At 40.3% G+C, this 20,630-nt stretch overlaps 1 protein-coding gene and 1 pseudogene across 1 annotated transcript in view; one reads left to right on the top strand and one right to left on the bottom strand.

Annotated features, from left to right (window-relative positions):
• Positions 1 to 20,630, top strand: part of CENPI (centromere protein I) — an 89,708-nt gene that overhangs the window by 30,526 nt on the left and 38,552 nt on the right. The gene's annotated exons all lie outside the window — the stretch shown is intronic.
• Positions 11,499 to 20,454, bottom strand: LOC126069457 (Fanconi anemia core complex-associated protein 24-like; annotated as a pseudogene).

Here is a 20,630-nt window from a genome sequence, read left to right as displayed (position 1 = left end):
AAAGTATAGCACGTGTTATTTGCATAAAAACGTGGTACATACCACGTTTTGTTTATCCATTCATCTGTTGATGGGCGCTTAGGTTGTTTCTACCTTTTTGCTAGTGTGGAATAATGCCGCAATGAACATGGTGTACGTATGCCTGTATGTGTTGCTACTTTTCGGTCTAGGGTATATACCATTATTTTACACAAATGATGCATGCTTTCTACTTTTGTTTACCAAACATGCTCTCCTGCTGGGAGATAGGCACTGCTATGCCATTTTTTAAACTTATTGCTGTAAAAAAATTAGCATAGTGCTCTTACAGAAGTACCTGGAGGGAGGCCGGGAGGGTGTAGTTGGCAAACAAATGTAGAAGGTGTGCATTATTTGCATGACAACACGATACCCAGGAGTGGGATTGTTGAGTCATATGGTAGTTCAATTTTTAATTTTTTTAGAAATCACCATAGTATTTTCCACAACAGTTGTACCATTCTGCATTCCTGCCAGCAATGGATAAAGGTCCTTATATCCCCACATCCTCATCAACATTTGTTATTTTCGTGTTTTTTTTTTTTATCAGTGCCATTCTAGCACGGTTGAGGTGGTATCTCATTGGTTTTTTGATTTGCATCTTTCTAATGGCTACTGACGAGAGTCATCTTTTCATGTGTTTGTTGGCTGCTTCAATATCCTCTTTGGTGAAGTGACTGTTCATGTCCTTTGCAAATTTTTTGGTCAGGTTATTAGTCTTTTTGTTGTTGAGCTGTAGGAGGGGAAAAAAAAAAAGTTGCCCTTGAGATGATTCCAACCCATAGCAGTCGATTCCAACCCATAGCAACCCTATAGGACAGAGTGGAATTGCCCCATAGGGTTTCCAAGGAGTGGCTGGTGGATTCAAACTGCTGACCTTTTGGTTAGCAGCCATAGCACTTAACCACTGAATTGTAGAAGTTTCATATATATTTTGGGTATTAGACCCTTATTGGGTTTATGGTTCCTGAAGATTTTTTCAGTCTGTAAATTGTCTTTTTACTCCTGTTTAAGGTTTTTTTTTAGTATAATTTATTTTATTTTTGTTGTTGAGAATATACACAGCAGAGCATACACCAATTCAACAATTTCTACATTCACAGGGAAACCCTGGTGACGCAGTGGTTAAGTGCTACTGCTGCTAACCAAAGGGTCGGCAGTTTGAATCCACCAGACGCTCCTTGGAAACTCTATGGGGCAGTTCTACTCTGTCCTGTAGGATCACTATGAGTTGGAATCGACTCGATGGCACTGGGTTTGGTTTTTTTTTGGTTCTACAGGTACAATTCAGTGACATTGAATACATTCTTCAAGTTGTGTAACCATACTCATCCCCCTTTTCGGAATTATTCCTCTGCCATTAACATAAACTCGCTGTCCCCTGAGGTTCCTATCTAATCTTTTGAGTTGCTGTTGTAAGTTTGATTCCATAAAAACTAGCACAATGCTATAGGCAGATGTTCATTACTAGTTCAGCTAAACTATTGTTCGGTTTTAAGAAGACTTAAGGGGATATTTTTGGATTAGGGTTTAAAGATTATCGCAGGGCAGTAGCTTCAGGGGTTCATCCCTCCTCCATGACTCCAAAATGTCTAGATTCCATGAGAATTTGAAATTCTGTTCTGCATTTCCCCCCTTTTGAGCAGGATTATTCTATAGAATCTTTGATCAAAATGTTTAGTAATTGTAGCTGAACACCATCTAGTTCTTCTGGTCTCATGACAAAGGAGGCAGTTGTTATTAATAATTAGCCACACATTCCTTTTCTTTGTCCTATTTCTCTGTCTTCCTCTTTTACTCCACATGAATAGAGACCAATTGTTGGACCTCAGATGGCCACCTGCAAGCTTTTAAGACCCCAGACACCATGCAATGAACTAGGAGATAGAACAGAAGCATCGAACACATTATTAGGCCAATTAACGGGGATGTCCCATGAAACCATGACCCTAAACCTCCAAACCAAGGAGCCAAATTCCACAAGGTATTTGGTTGCACATAAGCAGCCTTGATAGCTACTCTTTTGTTTTTTCTTTTGGTAAATCTATCACATAACTTTTGCCAGTTCAGCTTTTTACTGGTGTACAACTTATTCACAGCACTTAAAATAATCGGGTGTGCAACTTTACCCTTAATCAGTGTGATTTTTCCATCGCCATAAACTGAAACTCCATAAGCAAAAACTTCCTCTTTTCCCTGTCTCACCTGCCCCTGGTAAACTATGATAAACTTTGGTCTGTATACATCTGCCTTTTTTGTCTTTTGATATAAGTGAGATCATACAATATTTGTGCTTTTATGATTGAACTTATTTCACTCAGAGTAATGTCTCCAAGCTCTATCCATATTGTAGCATGTATGAAGACTTCATTTCTCCTACTGGCTGAGTAATATTCCATTGTATGTATGTGGCATGTTTTATTTATCCATGCATCTGTTGATGGACATTTAGGTTGTTTCTACCTTTTGGCTATTGTGAATAGTGCTGCAATGAACATTGGTGTATAAGTCTCTGCTTTCAAGTCTTTTGGTTATATACCTAGGAGTGGAATTGCTGGGTCATATGATCATTCTATTTTTAGTTTTTTGGGAACCGCCACACTGTTCTACAATGGCTGTACCATTTTGCATTCCCACCAGTAATGGATAAGTGTTTCAATTTCCTCATATCCTCCCCAGCATTTGTTATTTTGTGGTTCATGTTACATTTTTATCTTTTGACATCCTAGTGGGAGTGAAATGGTATCTCATTGTGATTTTGACTGGTGTGTTAGTCATTTAGTGCTGCTATAACAGAAATACCACAAGCAGATGGCTTTAACAAAGAGTAGTTTAAAAAAAAATTTTTTTTTTTTAAAGTAGGCTAGACATCCAAATTCAGGGCATCGGCTCCAGTGGAAGGCTTTCTCTCTCTGTGGGCTCTGGAGGAAGACCCGTGTCCTCATTCTTCCCCTGGTCGAGGAGCTTCTCAGGCGTAGGGACCCCGGGTCCAAAGGATGCACTCTGCTCCTGGCACTGCTTTCTTGGTGGTATGAGGCCTCAAGTCTCTCTGCTTGCTTCTATCATTTATATCTCAAGAGGTTGCCTCAAGACACAATCCAATCCTGTAGGTTGAGTCCCGCCTTATTAACACTACTGCTGCCCATCCTCCCTCATTAACATCATAGAGGCAGGATTTACAACAGATAGGAAAATCACACAATACTGCGAATTGTGGCCCAGCCCAGTTGATACATTTTGGAGAGGACATAATTCAATCCATGACAATTGGCATCTCTGATAGCTAATAACACTAAGCATCATTTCATGCATTTGGTGGCCATTTGAATGTTCTCTTTGGTGCAATGGCTATTCAGGTCCTTTCCCATTTTGATTGGGTTATTTGTCTTTTTGTTGTTAAGTTGTCCAAGTTTGTGTATATACCTTAGTAGATTTTTATTGGATATAAGGTTTCCAGAGATAGTCTCCCAGTTGGTAGCTTTTCTTTTCACTTTTTTTGGTAAAGTCTTTTGATGAACAAAAGTTTTTTAATTTTTATGAGGTCCCATTTGTTTATTTTTTTCTTTTGCTGTTTGTGCTTTTGTTATTATATCAGATAATCCATTGTTAAAACCTAGGCCTGACAGTGTTGCCCCTGCATTTTCTTCTAAGAATTTTATGGTTTTAGTTTTCACATTTAGGTCCTTAATCTATTTTAAATTTGTTTTTGTATGTGGTGTGAGGCATGGATCCAGTTAATTTTTCTGCCTGTAGAAATCCTGTTTTCCCAGCACTGTTTGTTGAAGAGACTTCTTTTCCCATTGAATGTAGTTAGCACCCTTGTGAAAAATCACTTAACCATAGATACAAAACCCATAGATATGCAGCTTTATTTCTGGACTCATAATTCTATTCCATGGGTCTGTGTGTCTATTATAGCGGTACCAGGCTGTTTTGGTTACTGTAGCTATATAATGTTTTTGATAAAATCCTTTGATGTACATAAGTACAGTCATGAGTTACTTAACATCCACGATATGTTCTGTGAAATAGGACATCTTGTGATCTGGAGGTTGTGTGAACACAACGTTATGTATAGGCAGTCCCCAGGGTTACGAACATTCGGCTTGTGTAGAAGCTGTAGTTATGAACCCAGCTCCGTAAAGCCTATTATATTAAAATCTTATGGGAGTCTGCTTCTGGTCATCCTCATTGCTGCTGCTGGAGGAATGGGCGGTAGTGTTAGCAGTGGCGGCTGAGAGGGCGGCTGCGGGAGTGGAGTGAAAGGAAGCCAGCAAAGAGAGAGCAGGGTGTACCAGCTCTGCTAACTGTTCCACCTGCCTAAAGAGCAGAAGCAGCCTGTCCCTGCAGCCCATGCCTACCTGCCCGTCAGACCAAGCCTGAGAGCCCACATCCAGAGTCATGTGCTTTGCCTTACCTGCCTCTGTCCCATCCGTGGTCTAGTACTGCAAAATTCTAGGTTTGGGGTCTTTAAAACCATTAAGGGAAATAATAAAAGAAAAGCTATTTTCTCTTTAAAAAAAAAAAAAAACTTACAAGACCATGGACATATATGCTGTTGAACATTGCCCGAATGGACATGATGCATTGTGTGATTGTATTTCATTTTCATCAGGTTCTAGTTACCTATTTTGTCTTCTTCTGCACATGCAATTGTTGATTTGCTTGTTAATTTAGCATTTAAAAAGAAAAACTAAGTTGTATAGCTTCGCTGTTATATTTTCTTCCAAGAATTTTATTGTTTTCACTTTAACATTTAGGTCCTTGATTCATTTTGAATTCATTTTAGTGTATGGTGTGAGGTATGGCTCCTACTTTTTCATATTTGGAAATCTAATTTTCTCAGCAACATCTGTTGAAGATTCTGTTCCTTCCACATTGAATGGACTTAGCACATTTGTCAAAATCATCTGACCACAGATGTATAGATTTACTTCTGAGCTTTCAGTTCTATTCCATTAAACCAGTACCAGGGTTGTTTTTTTTTTTTTTAGGGTGTTTTGATTACTGTAGCTGTATAGTATATTTTAATTAATAATGGGGAAGTGTGAGGCCTTCTCCTTTGTTCTTTTTCAAAATTGCTTTGGCTATTCGGGACCTCTTGACTGTCTATTATATAAAGTTGTTGATTAGATTTTCCATTTCTGTAAAAAATGCTGCTGGCATTTGATTGGGATTGCATTGAATCTGTAGATCATTTTGGGTAGTATTGACATAAATCTTTCAGTTCATTAGCATGGAATTTCTTCCCACTTATTTAGGTCTGTTTTAGTCTCTTATAGCAATGTTTTGTAGTTTTCATTGTGTAAGTCCTTCACACCCCTGGTTAGGTTTATTCCTAGGTATTTTATTCTTTTAGATGCTATTGTAAGTGGAGTTTTTAAAATTTCCTTTTCAGATTTCTCATTGCTGGTGTACAGAAACCCAACTCATTTTTTGTCTTGATCTTGTACACTGCAACTCTGCTGAATCCTTCTATTAGTCTAGAAGCTTTCTTGTAGATTCTTTGGGATTTTCCTACATGTAAGATCATGTCATCTACAAATAGAGATAATTTTACTTCTTTTTTTTTTTCCAATTTGGAGATCTTTGCCTTATTGCCCTGGCTAGGACTTCCAGGACAATATTGAATAGAATGGTGATAGTGGGCATCCTTATCTCCTTCCCGTTTGAGTATAATGTTAGCTGTTGGCTTTTTATAGATGCCTTGAATCATGTTGAGGAACTTCTATTCCTACGTTGTTGAGTTTTTATACGGAAAGGCTGTTGGATTTTATCAAATGCTCTTTCTGTGTCTATTGAGATGATCATGTGGTTCCTTTCCTATTTTCTGTTAATATGGTGTATTGCATTAATTGATTTTCAAATGTTGAACCATCCTTGCATTCCTGGAATATATCCCACTGGGCCCTGTTGTATAATTCTTTTAATGTGTTGTTAGATTCTCTTTGCTATAATCTTGTTGAGCATTTTTACATCTATATTCGTGAGGGATATAGTCTCTTCTTTTCTTGTGATATGTTTGTCTGGGTTTGGTACCAAGCTAATGTGGCTTTGTAGAATGAGTTAGGGAGTATTCCTACCTATTTTATATTTTGATAGGATTTCGACAGGATTACTGTTAATTCTTCTCTGAATGTTTGGTAAAATCTCTAGTGAAGCCATCCTGTATAGGGCTTTTTTTGTTAAAAGGTTTTTGATTACTTATTCAATCTCTTGTTATGGGTCTGTTGAGATTTTCTGCCTCTTTTTGTGTTAATTTAGATAGGTTATGTGTTTCTAAAAATTTGTCTGTTTCATCTAAGTTATCAAGTTTGTTGGAGTACAGCTTTTCATAGTATTCTATTATGATCCTTTTTATTTCTGTTGGGTCTGATGTAATGTCTTCACTTTTGTTTCTTATTTTGGTTGTTTGCATCCTCTTTTTTTGTCCGTTTAACTAGAGGTTTGTCAGTTTTATTGATCTTTTCATAGTGCCAACTTTTGGTTTTGTTGTTTCTTTCTTTTGTTTTTATAGTCTCTATTTCATTTATTTCTGCTCTGATCTTTATTATTTCATTTATCCCAGAAGCTCTGGGATTAGTTTGCTCTTTTTCTGTTTCCTTAAATTGTAGCATTACACTGTTGACTTGAGATCTTTTTTTCTTTTTTGATGTAGGCATTTATTGCTATAAATTTATCTCTGATGACTATATACTCTGTATCCTATAGGTTTTGATATATTGTGTTTTCATTTTCATTGAACTCCAAGTTTTTCTTTTTTTATTTCACTCTTGATTTCTTCCTTGACCCATTGGTCGTTTAATAGTGTGTTATTTAGTTTGTATTTATTTGTGTGTTTTACATTCTTCTTTGTATTATTAATTTCTAGTTTTATTCCTTTGTGGTTGGAGAATATACTTGATATCGCTTCAGTCTTTTTAAACTTGTCAAAGGTTGTTTCATGACCTAGCATATGGCCTATCCTAAAAAAAAAAAAATAGAGAATGTCAAATGTGCACTAGAGAAAAATGTGTATTGTTTTGATGTTGGGTGGAATGCTACATATATGTCTATTAGATCTAATTGGTTTATGGTGTTCTACAAGTCATTTATTTCCTTACTGATCTTCTTTCTGGAAGTTCTTTCCAGTATTGACAATGATGTATTGAAGCCTCTATTTATTGTAGCATTGGCTATTGCTCCTTTCAGTTCTTTCAGTATTTGCTTTATATATTTTGGTACACAGATGTTGAATGTGTATATATTTATGATTGCTATATTTTCTTGATTAATTGTCCCTTTTATAAATATATAATATCCTTATTCATTTCTTATAATAGTTTTTGACTTAAAGTCTATTTTGTCTGATACCAGTTTGACCGTCTGTGGTGGTTAGGATTGTGTGTCAGCTTGGCCGGGCCATGATTCTCAGTGTTTTGGCAGTTGCATAATGTTGTGATCACTTTCCTATTGAAATTTGATATGTGATTACCCCCATGATGGAATCTGCTGAGTGGTACTTGTGGGCGTAGGGCCTGTGGCGGCTCCTCGCCCCCTTACCCTTCATCTCTCTGCCTTCTTCTGTCTACTTCATTTTTCCTGCTCCCCTTGCAAAGATTTTTGGCTTGTTCTGGATCCAGCAGCTGTCTCTTGTCTGACCTCTGGTTCTTGGGACTTGAGCTAGCAGCTTATCTATCCATCTTGGGATTCGCTGATATGCACAGCCTGCGAGCAAGAGTCCTGCTTCCCGACCTGCCTATCTTGGGTTTGCCAGCCCCTGCAGCTGACTCAGGAGAAACCTTGTGGTCTTGCCTGCCGACCTTGGGAATTCCTCGACCATCACAACCTGTGAGCGGGACCCCTGCTCTCTAACCTGCTCATCTTGGGTTCAGCAGCTTCTGTGGCGCCATGCGTTGAGAAAGGACTCTATCTTGATCCAAGGACTTGGGACTTTCCAACCCCTACAATCATGTGAACTGTTTCCTTAATATAAATCACATTACTGGTTTTGTTTCTCTAGAGAACCCAAACTAAGACACCATCGCTGGTCTCTTTTGGTGACTGTTTGCATGGAACATTCTTTCCCATCCTTTTACTTTCTGTTTGTGTCATTGGGCCTAAGATGGGTCTTTTGTAGACAGCATATGGATGGGTCATGTTTTCTTATCCATTCTGCTGCTCTCTGCCTCTTGTGTGGAACATTTATCTGTTTATGTTCATGGTAATTGACTGATAGAGGAGGATTTACTTCTGCCATTTTATTATATGTTGTTTTGTGAGACTGACGGTTTCTTTGTTTCTCTTTTCCTCCAGTGCTCAATTCTTTTTATCTATAGATTTTATCTCTTTTGTTTATTCCCTTTTTTTGTAGGTACTGAGCTATTTTTTTCCCTTCTTTATTTTGGCATATAATTTTATGTTTAATTTCTTTGTGTTTACCATGAGGAGTACGTTTATCATCTTACATCTAAAACTACCTGTTACATGCTAATACCAACTTAGCTTCCTTAACATATAAAAAGTCTACATCTTCACTAATCCTCTCCTCCCTTTTGTTTGGATGTTATCAACTACATCTTTGTATCTCGGCTTCCCTGTAATCTAAATTTATTTTATTGTTATATGTATTTTGTTATTTTTTCCCTTTTGTCCCCCTTATAACTTTGTCATTATAAAGCATGAAGGACATGCCTGTTGTATTTACCAGTAGGAAATATCTTACGTTTGATCTGTATAATGTCAATGCTTTCTTTTTTATGTGACCCTAGTTGCTATCCCTGTAATGTGACAGCACACTCCTCCTTTCCACCCTAGATTTCCCATGTCCATTCAACCAGCTCCTGTCCCCTTCTGCCTTCTAATCTCACCTCTGGACAGGAGCTGCCCATTTAGCCTCATGTATCTACTTGAACTAAGAAGCACACTCTTCATGAGTATCATTTTCTGTCTTATAGTCCGGTCTAATCTTTGTCTGAAGAGTTGGCTTTGTGAATGGTTTTAGTTCTGGGTTAACAGAGAGTCCGGGGGCCATGTCTTTGGGGGTTCCTCCAGTCTCAGTCAGACCATTAAGTCTGGTCTTTTTACTAGAATTTGAATTCTGCATCCCACTTTTCTCAGGGACTGTCTGTTGTGTTCCCTGTCAGGGCAGTCATTGGTGGTAGCTGGGCACCATCTAGTTCTTCTAATATCAGGCTGATGAGTCTTTGGTTTATGTGGCCCTTTCTGTCTCTTGGGGTAATATTTTCCTTATTTCTTTGGTGTTCTTCATTCTCCTTTGCTCCAGGTGGGTTGGGACCAATTGATGCATCTTAGATGGCCACCCACTAGCTTTAAAGGCCCCAGATGGCACTCACCAAATGCAGAACATTTTCTTAATAAACTTTGTTATGCCAGTTGACCTAGATGTCCCCTGAAACCATGGTCTGCAGGCCCCTGCCCCTGCTACACTGTCCCTGGAAGTGTTTGCTTGTATTAAGAAAACTTCTTAGCTTTTGGCTTAGTCTAGTTGTGCTGACGTTCCCGTATTTTGTGTTGTCCTTCCTTTCACCTAAGATAATTCTTGTCTACTGTCTAGTTAAAAACCCTGGTGGTATAGTGGTTAAGTGCTACGGCTGCTAACCCAAGGGTCGGCAGTTCGAATCCGCCAGGTGCTCCTTGGAAACTCTATGGGGCAGTTCTACTCTGTCCTATAGGGTTGCTATGAGTCAGAATCGACTTGGAGGCACTGGATTTTTTTTTTAATCATATTTTAGATGAAGGTTTACAGAGCTGCCCACATAGTCTCATGTGTCTACTTGAGCCAAGAAGCTCACTCCTCGCCAGTATCATTTTCTTATAGTCCAGTCCAATCCCTGTCTGAAGAGTTGGCTTTGGGAATGGTTCCAGTCTTGGGTAACAGAAGGTCTGGGGACCATGACCTCCGGGGTCCTTCTAGTCTCAGTCAGATCATTAAGTCTGGTCTTTTTATGTGAATTTGAGGTCTGCATCCCACCTCTCTCCTGCTCCATCAGGGATTCTCTGATGTGTTCCCTGTCAAGGCAGTCAACAGTTGTAGCCAGGCACCATCTAGTTCTTCCAGTCTCAGGCTGATGTAGTCTCTGATTTATATGACCCTTTCTGTCTCTAGGGCTCATAATTACCTTGTGTCTTTGGTGTTCTTCATTTTCCTTTGCTCCAGGTATTCACCTTCATTTTCAAATGGTAATTTTTCTGGATATTTTATTATCACTGACAAGTTCTTTTCTTTCAGCAGTTTAGCTGTGTCATCCCATTGTCTTTTTGCCTACATGGTTTCTGATGAGAAATTGGCCCTTAATCTTACTGGGGACCATGGTGGCACAGAGATTAAGCATTCGGCTGCTAACTGAAAGGTTGGTATTTCAAACCCACCGGTCACCCCACCAGGAGAAAGATCTGACAGTATGCTTCCATAAAGATTTACACCCTTGGAAAACCTATGGGGCAGTTCTATTCTGCCCTATAGGCTTTCTTTTGAGTCGGAATTGACTCGATAGGGATGGGTTTTTTTTGGTATGTGATACTTTACTTTTCTTATGCTGCACTCAAAATTCTCTCCTTGTATTTGGTTCTTGAGAGTTTGATTATGATATGCCTCAGCGTGTTTCTTTTAGGATTTATTGTATATGGAGTTCAATGAGCTTTTTGGATGTAAAACTTCTCACATTTCATGATACTTGGGAAGTTTGCTGCCATTATTTCTTTAAAAATTCTTTCTGGACTTTTTTTTCCCTCTCTTCTCCTTCTGGAACTCCCGTAATGCATATATTATTCCTCTTGATAGTGTCCCACATATCCCTTAGGCTTCGTTCATTTTTCTTCACTCTTTATTCTGTTTATTCCTTAGCATATGCAATCTCAAAGGTCCTGCTTTGTTTTGCTGATCCTTTCTTCTGTCATTTCAGTTCTACTTCTAAGCCCTTCCATGGAGTTAATTAATCATTTCTGTTATTTTACTATTAAGCCCTAGAATTTTTAATTTTTTCCTAAGATTTCTATTTTTTTGTTTGCTTGCTTGCTTATTTATTTATTTATACTGGTAGCCTGAAAGAACGTGTATATTTAGACCAGATCTGAAGAACAGCAGCACTGACACCAGGAGCAAGGGGCTTATGATACACAGTGCTTTAGATATTCGCATCCACCACCTGAAGCTTTTGAACACCTTTCCATGATTGATGCAGGTCAAGGTCACACGTTAAAATCTACCCAAGCTGGCTTTCTGCTGAGTTATAAGAGTCTCTAAATTAAACTGACTGTCTTAGGGAGATCCCCATAGGCCCTTTTCATCCTAGAAGAATGAGGACAGTACCATCTGGTGCCCACAAGGCCTGAACCCAGAGACTGAGGCCCCATTTAGGCTGTACCTCATCTTTGACTAGTTGCTGTAAGAAGAAATACTTTTTCTTGGTTTTTAAATATGAAATCTTATAGTTTGTGGTCTAAAGGAAAAAACATAGTAGATGCCATAAGGCGAGTCATCACTTGGACTGTGTGAAAAACACTTGAATTTGCTGTATGCTACTCCTTGTCCAATGACTTGCTTAAGTTCTTGCATGGATGCGTTACTTAGTTGTTGGATACTTGGGAATTTTTGAAGCAGAATGGGAGCTTTAACTTTTCCAACTCCTGGGACCTGCTACACAGTTCACAGGAGGGATGGCTCAGAGAGCAGAGCATGTGTCTTCCTGAGAGAAGTGTTCTCATTGAGCTTTTTGGTTTGCTCTTGAATTAAGCGGATAATGAGGCAGGACGCTTCCATCTGCCTGGCCACTGGAAGCAACACCATCCCAAGGCGCCCAGCACAGTAAACTTCTGTACAGCTGGAAAGTATTGTTCACTCATCTCTATCTTTTCAACTGGTACAATCCCTTGAAGATTACTGGAATTTCTAACCTGAACAAGCCTCTTTCTGTAGCCATTTCCTGCCACCAAATCAGCTGCAGTGATATAAAAGAATATAGGATCAGGTGGGGCCAAGATGGCAGACTAGGTGGACGCTACCACGGATCCCTCTTGCAACAAAGACTCGGAAAAACAAGTGAATCGATCACATACATAACAATCTACGAACTCTGAACAACAAACACAGACTTAGAGACGGAAAACGAACAAATACGAGCAGACAGCGATCGTTTTCATAACTAGGAGCCAGCGTACCAGGCAGGTGACCTTCGGAGCCCGATCTGGGGCAGAGCCCAGGGGGGCGGACGGCACAGACAAGGGGCCCAGCCCTACCCCCCCGAACCCATCCCGGGAGGGAGTCTAGCTGGTTGGCGTGGGCGGTGTAGCGGCGCAGCCGGTGGGAGAAGCAGCCGGGAGGCAGTGACTGATCTTGGAGCGGGGAGAACAGCGTTCCAGCAGGGGAGCCATCCCGCCGGGAATTTGGCGGGAAGCGGGCGTGCCGCGAGCGTGGGGATCAGCTATATTTCCCTGAAGCGACCCCGAGGGGGGCCCAGACTTTCGTGCGGGGGACGCCCACCCAGTTCGCCCGTGCGGCGCGGCACACTGGAGGGAGAAATCCCCGGGAGGAAGTGACTGGTCTCGGAGCGGGGAGAGCAGCATCCCAGCCGGGGAGCCGTCCCACTGGGAGTTTGGCGGGAAGCGGGCATGGCGCGAGCGTGGGGATCAGCTATATTTCCCTAAAGCGACCCCGAGGGGGGCCCAGACTTTCGTGCGGGGGACGCCCACCCAGTTCGCGCGTGCGGCGTAGCGCACCGGAGGGAGAAATCCCCGGGAGGAAGTGACTGGTCTTGGAGCGGGGAGAGCAGCGTCCCAGCCGGGGAGCCGTTCCGCTGGGACTTTGGCGCACGCGGGCGGGGCGTGAGCGCGGGGTCCAGTCATATTCCTCTGAATAGACCCCGGGGGCAGGCCCAGCCGTTCGTGCGGGAGACGCCCACCCAGTTCGCGCGAGCAGGGCGGCGCACCGGAGGGAGAAGTCCCCGGGAGGAAGTGACTGGTCTCGGAACGGGGAGAGTAGCGTCCCAGCCAGGGAGCCTTCCCGCCGGGATTTTGGCGGACGGGGGTGGAGCGTGAACGCGGGGATCAGCTCTATATTCTGTGGTGCTACACTCCTAGCTCTCTGATCCCTCCCCACCCTCCCCAGGCGGCTCCATTAACATCCGAATACCCTGAGCCAGAGGGAGAATTCAGATAGGGATCTGACTGCATTTTTTTTAGCTGATTACCTGGAAAATTTAGTTTCCCAGTGATGGCTCGGAGACAGCAGTCCATATCAAACCACATAAAGAAACAGACCATCACACCTTCTCCAACCCCCCCCAAAAAAGAATCAAAATCTTTCCCAAATGAAGATACAATCTTGGAATTATCAGATACAGAATATAAAAAACTAATTTACAGAATGCTTAAAGATATCACAAATGAAATTAGGATAACTGCAGAAAAAGCCAAGGAACACACTGATAAAACTGTTGAAGAACTCAAAAAGATTATTCAAGAACATAGTGGAAAAATTAATAAGTTGCAAGAATCCATAGAGAGACAGCAGGTAGAAATCCAAAAGATTAACAATAAAATTACAGAATTCGACAACGCAATAGAAAGTCAGAGGAGCAGACTCGAGCAATTAGAATGTAGACTGGGACTTCTGGAGGACCAGGGAATCAACACCAACATAGCTGAAAAAAAATCAGATAAAACAATTAAAAAAAAGAAGAAACCCTAAGAAACATGTGGGACTCTATCAAGAAGAATAACTTGCGAGTGATTGGAGTCCCAGAACAGGGAGGGGGGACAGAAAACACAGAGCAAATAGCTGAAGAACTCCTGACAGAAAACTTCCCTGACATCATGAAAGACAAAAGGATATCTATCCAAGATGCTCATCGAACCCCATTCAAGATTGATCCAAAAAGAAAAACACCAAGACATATTATCATCAAACTTGCCAAAACCAAAGACAAACAGAAAATTTTAAAAACAGCCAGGGAGAAAAGAAAGGTTTCCTTCAAGGGAGAATCAATAAGAATAAGTTCAGACTACTCAGCAGAAACCATGCAGGCAAGAAGCGAATGGGACGACGTATACAGAGCACTGAAGGAGAAAAACTGCCAACCAAGGATCATATATCCAGCAAAACTCTCTCTGAAATATGAAGGAGAAATTAAGATATTTACAGATAAACTCAAGTTTAGAGAATTTGCAAAAACTAAACCAAGACTGCAAGAAATGCTAAAGGAGATTGTTTGGCCTGATGACCAATAATATCAGGTACCAGCACAATACAAGGTCACAGAACAGAATGTCCTGATATCAACGCAACTCAAATAGGGAAAGCACAAAAACAAACAAATTAAGATTAATTCTAATAAATAAATAAATAAACAAAATAATACACATAACAGGAAATCATGGAAATCAATAGATAAACGACCACAATAATCAAAAAGAGGGACTAAATATAGGAGGCATTGAACTGCCAGATGGAGAGTGATCCAAGGCGATATAGAAGGATACAAGTTAGGTTTTTACTTAGAAAAATAGGGGTAAATAATAAGGTAACCACAAAAAGGAATATCAATTCCATAACTCAAGAAAAAAGCCAAGAAAAACGTAACGACTCAACAAACATAAAGTTAAACATTATGAAAATGAGGATCTCACAGTCTACTAAGAAAAACGTCTCAGCACAAAAAAGCATGTGGAAAAATGAAAAGGCCAACAACACAAATGAAAAGGCATCAAAATGACAGCACTAAAAACTTATTTATCTATAATTACGCTGAATGTAAATGGACTAAATGCACCAATAAAGAGACAGAGAGTCACGCACTGGATAAAGAAACACGATCCATCTATATGCTGCCTACAAGAGACACACCTTAGACTTAGAGACACAAACAAACTAAAACTCAAAGAATGGAAAAAAATATATCAAGCGAATAATAAGCAAAAAAGGAGTAGCAATATTAATTTCTGACAAAATGGACTTTAGACTTAAATCCGCCACAAAGGATAAAGAAGGACACTATATAATGATAAAAGGGACAATTGATCAGGAAGACATAACCATATTAAATATTTACGCACCCAATGACAGGGCTGCAAGATACATAAATCAGATTTTAACAGAATTGAAAAGTGAGACAGACACCTCCACATTTATAGTAGGAGACTTCAACACACCACTTTCGGAGAAGGACAGGGCATCCAGTAAGAAGCTCAACAGAGACACGGAAGACCTACTTACAACAATCAACCAACTTGGCCTCATAGACTTATACAGAACTCTCCACCCAACTGCTGCAAAGTATACTTTTATTTCTAGTGCACATGGAACATTCTCTAGAATAGACCACATATTAGGTCACAAAACAAATCTTTGCAGAATCCAAAACATCGAAATATTACAAAGCATCTTCTCAGACCACAAAGCAATGAAGCTAGAAATCAATAACAGAAAACCTAGGGAAAAGAAATCAAATACTTGGAAAATGAACAATACCCTCCTGAAAAAAGACTGGGTTATAAAAGACATCAAGGAGGGAATAAGGAAATTCTTAGAAACCAACGAGAATGAAAATACTTCCTATCAAAACCTCTGGGACACAGCAAAAGCAGTGCTCAGAGGCCAATTTATATCGATAAATGCACACATACAAAAAGAAGAAGAGCCCAAATCAGAGAACTGTCCCAACAACTTGAACAAATAGAAAGTGAGCAACAAAAGAACCCATCAGGCACCAGAAGAAAACAAATAATAAAAATTAGAGCTGAACTAAATGAATTAGAGAACAGAAAAACAATTGAAAGAGTTAACAAAGCCAAAAGCTGGTTCTTTGAAAAAATTAACAAAATTGATAAACCATTGGCTAGACTGACTAAAGAAATACAGGAAAGGAAACAAATAACCCAAATAAGAAACGAGAAGGACAACAGAGCCAACTGAAATTAAAAGAATCATTTCAGATTACTATGTAAAATTGTACTCTAACAAATTTGCAAACCTAGAAGAAATGGATCAATTCTTGGAAAATTACTACCTACCTAAACTAACACATTCAGAAGTAGAACAACTAAATAGACCCATAACAAAAAAAGAGATTGAAACGGTAATCAAAAAACTTCCAACAAAAAAAAGTGCTGGCCCAGATGGCTTCACTGCAGAGTTCTACCAAACCTTCAGAGAAGACCTAACACCACTACTACTGAAGGTATTTCAAAGCATAGAAAAAGACGGAATACTACCCAACTCATTCTATGAAGCTACCATCTCCCTGATACCAAAACCAGGTAAAGACATTACAAAAAAAGAAAATTTTAGACCTATATTGCTCATGAACATAGATGCAAAAATCCTCAACAAAATTCTAGCCAATAGAATCCAACAACACATCCAAAAAATAATTCACCATGATCAAGTGGGATTTATACCAGGTATGCAAGGCTGGTTTAATATCAGAAAAACCGTTAATGTAATCCATCACATAAATAAAGGATAAAAACCACTTGATCTTATCAATAGATGCAGAAAAGGCATTTGACAAAGTTCAACACCCATTTATGATAAAAACTCTTACCAAAATAGGAATTGAAGGAAAATTGCTCAACATAATAAAGGGCATCTATGCAAAGCCAACAGCCAATATCACTCTAAATGGAGAGAACCTGAAAGCATTTCCCTTGAGAACGGGAACCAGACAAGGATGCCCTTTATCACTGCTCTTATTCAACATCGTACTTGAAGTCCTAGCCAGGGCAATTAGGCTAGACAAAGAAATAAAGGGTATCCAGATTGGCAAGGAGGAAGTAAAGCTATCCCTATTTGCAGATGACATGATCGTATACATGGAAAACCCTAAGGAATCCTCCAGAAAACTACTGAAACTAATAGAAGAGTTTGGCAGAGTCTCAGGTTATAAGATAAACATACAAAAATCACTTGGATTCCTCTACATCAACAAAAAGAACATCGAAGAGGAAATCACCAAATCAATACCATTCACAGTAGCCCCCAAGAAGATAAGATACTTAGGAATAAATCTTACCAAGGATGTAAAAGACCTATACAAAGAAAACTATAAAACTCTGCTACAAGAAATTCAAAAGGACATACTTAAGTAGAAAAACATACCCTGCTCATGGATAGGAAGACTTAACATAGTAAAAATGTCTATTCTACCAAAAGCCATCTATACATATAACGCACTTCCAATCCAAATACCAATGTCATATTTTAAGGGGATAGAGAAACAAATCACTAATTTCATATGGAAGGGACAGAACCCCCGGATAAGCAAAGCATTACTGAAAAAGAAGAAAGTGGGAGGCCTCACTCTACCTGATTTCAGAACCAATTATACAGCTACAGTAGTCAAAACAGCCTGGTACTGGTACAACAACAGGCACATAGACCAATGGAACAGAATTGAGAACCCAGACATAAATCCATCCATGTATGAGCAGCTGATATTTGACAAAGGACCAGTGTCAGTCAATTGGGGAAATGATAGTCTTTTTAACAAATGGTGCTGGCATAACTGGATATCCATTTGCAAAAGAATGAAACAGGACCCATACCTCACACCATGCACAAAAGCTAACTCTAAGTGGATCAAATACCTAAACATAAAGACTAAAACGATAAAGATCATGGAAGAAAAAATAGGGACAACCCTAGGAGCCCTATTACAGGGCATAAACAGAATACAAAACATTACCAAAAATGATGAAGAGAAACCAGATAAATGGGAGCTCCTAAAAGTCAAACACCTATGCTCATCTAAAGACTTCACCAAAAGAGTAAAAAGACCACCTACAGACTGGGAAAGAATATTCAGCTATGACATCTCAGACCAGCGCCTGATCTCTAAAATCTACATGATTCTGTCAAAACTCAACCACAAAAAGACAAACAACCCAATCAAGAAGTGGGCAAAGGATATGAACACACATTTCACTAAAGAAGATATTCAGGCAGCCAACAGATACATGAGAAAATGCTCCCGATCTTTAGCCATTAGAGAAATGCAAATTAAAACTACGATGAGATTCCATCTCACACCAACTAGACTGGCATTAATTCAAAAAACACAAAATAATAAATGTTGGAGAGGCTGCGGAGAGATTGGAACTCTCATACACTGCTGGTGGGATTGTAAAATGGTACAAGCACTTTGGAAATCCATCTGGCGTTATCTTAAACAGTTAGAAATAGAACTACCATACAACCCAGAAATCCCACTCCTCGGAATATACCCTAGTGATACAAGAGCCTTCACACAAACAGATATATGCACACCCATGTTTATTGCAGCTCTGTTTACAATAGCAAAAAGCTGGAAGCAACCAAGATGTCCGTCAACGGATGAATGGGTAAATAAATTGTGGTATATCCACACAATGGAATACTATGCATCGGTAAAGAACAGTGACGAATCTGTGAAACATTTCATAACATGGAGGAATCTGGAAGGCATTATGCTGAGTGAAATTAGTCAGAGGCAAAAGGACAAATATTGTATAAGACCACTATTATAAGATGTTGAGAAATAGAAAAAACGGAGAAGAACACATACTTTTGTGGTTACAAAGGGGTGAGGGAGGGAGGGAGGGAGAGGTTTTTATATTGATCAATCAGTAGATAAGAACTGCTTTGGGTGAAGGGAAAGACAACACTCAATACAAGGAAGGTCAGCCTAACTGGACTGGACTAAAAGCAAAGAGGTTTCCGGGATAACATGAAAGCTTCAAAGGTCAGCGGAGCAGGGGCTGGGTTCTGGGGACCATGGTTTGAGGGGACTTCTAAGTCAATTGGCAAAATTATTCTATTATGAAAACATTCTGCATCCCACTTTGAATTGTGGCGCCTGGGGTCCTAAAAGCCAACAAGCGGCCATCTAAGATACATCAATTGATCTCAACCCACCTGGAGCAAAGGCAAAGGAAGAACACCAAGGTCACACGACACCTAAGAACCCAAGAGACAGAAAGGGCCACATGAACCAGAGACCTACATTATCCTGAGACCAGAAGAACTAGTTGGTGCCCGGCCACAATTGATGTCTGCCCTGTTAGGGAGCACAACAGACAACTTCTGAGGGAGCAGGAGACCATTGGGATACAGACCCCAAATTCTCATAAAAAGACCATACCTAATGGTATGACTGCGACTAGAGGAATCCCAGAGACAATGCTCCCCAGAACTTCTGATGGCACAGGACAGGAACCATCCGCGAAGACAACTCATCAGGCATGAAAAGGACTGGTCAGCGGCGGGGGAGAGAGATGCTGATGAAGAGTGAGCTAATTAAATCAGGTGGACACTGGAGAGTGTGTTGGCAACTCTTGACTGGAGGGGGGATGGGAAGATAGAGAAAGAGGGAAGACGGCAAAATTGGCACGAAACGAGAGACTGAAAGGACTGACTCAATAGGGGGAGAGCAAGTGGGAGAAGGGAGTAAGATGTATGTAAACCTACATGTGACAGACTGATTGGAATGGTAAATGTTCACTTGAAGCTTAATAAAAATTAATTAAAAAAAAAAGAATATAGGATCTGTTAGACAAAAATCTGCCATTGGCAGGTGATCCTCAAAAACGAGTTTAATTTCCCCTTACATCCCCTGTGCCAGGTACGACCCACGGCATTTCTCACTGGCCACAATATGCCCAAAAAACACGTGTTTGAGGCCTGTGTCATCACGGGGGATCCTATCTCCTCATATGCTTTGTAATTATCTGTTTTCTTTGAGTTTTTTTTCCCCCAGGGAATTAGCTTCTTCCCTTTCTCTTTAGATAGCTTTTCTTCCTTTATTGTTACTATTTTTTATTATTGGAGAATGTATTTCTCTGTTTCTACTCCAGCCTTGTCTTAGAACACTTGTTATTGTTCTCCCTTTCCAGGGTCGCCAGCTGTCACTGTTTTGTAAGTAGGTTCCCTTGTAGCTTCTTCCTGTGTTCCACTGAAACGTCCATCTGAATAGTACTTACTCTCTCAAGTCTGATTTCTCTGGTGTCCTGGCCACCTGTGTGTCAAACTCACCTCTGTGTCAGGGTTGTCTGTTCATGTACTTTGTTTTGCATTTCACCCTGTGTTAGTTTCCTAGATTTATTTCTGTTTTGCTGGAAAGTGTAGGGGTGGAGGTTCTCTTGTCACTGTGCCCAGGAAATCTGCTTATGGTTTCAGAGTTATGGGTTGGTTGGGCATGGTTTTCTGTTGCAGGTGGCGGGCTGGATCTGATTCCCTTGGGTGGGGCATGTAGCATTGGGTGTGGGACCCTTCTTGCAGTGTGTTGTACAGCACTGGGTTGGGACCCTTCTATCAGCACAGCAAGGCATATTGCGCAAAGGGGCAAATCCCTTGCCTTGGTGAGGCATGTGGCATTGGGGGGCAATGTGAAGAGGCTACAGCTTTGCCACAGCAAGTTTTGTGGCACGGGGAGGGGGTGCAGAGCCCTTGCTGCGGCACGGCATGTGGTCCCATTACCAGCCGCAAGTCTGACACAAAGCATCCTTGTCTTTTCCTGAGTAAGAGTACATGTGAAAGACAAACTATCTTCAGCAAGCTTTATTTTGCTTGAGCCAAGCAAGAGGAGTCAGCAGGAGACTAAGCCTCTCCAAAAGACTGACTTGAAAAGTGAATCAAGGCT

Source organism: Elephas maximus, chromosome X (assembly GCF_024166365.1).
Source record: "Elephas maximus indicus isolate mEleMax1 chromosome X, mEleMax1 primary haplotype, whole genome shotgun sequence".
Lineage (NCBI taxonomy): Eukaryota > Metazoa > Chordata > Mammalia > Proboscidea > Elephantidae > Elephas > Elephas maximus.
This window is presented reverse-complemented; position numbering and strand designations above follow the sequence as displayed.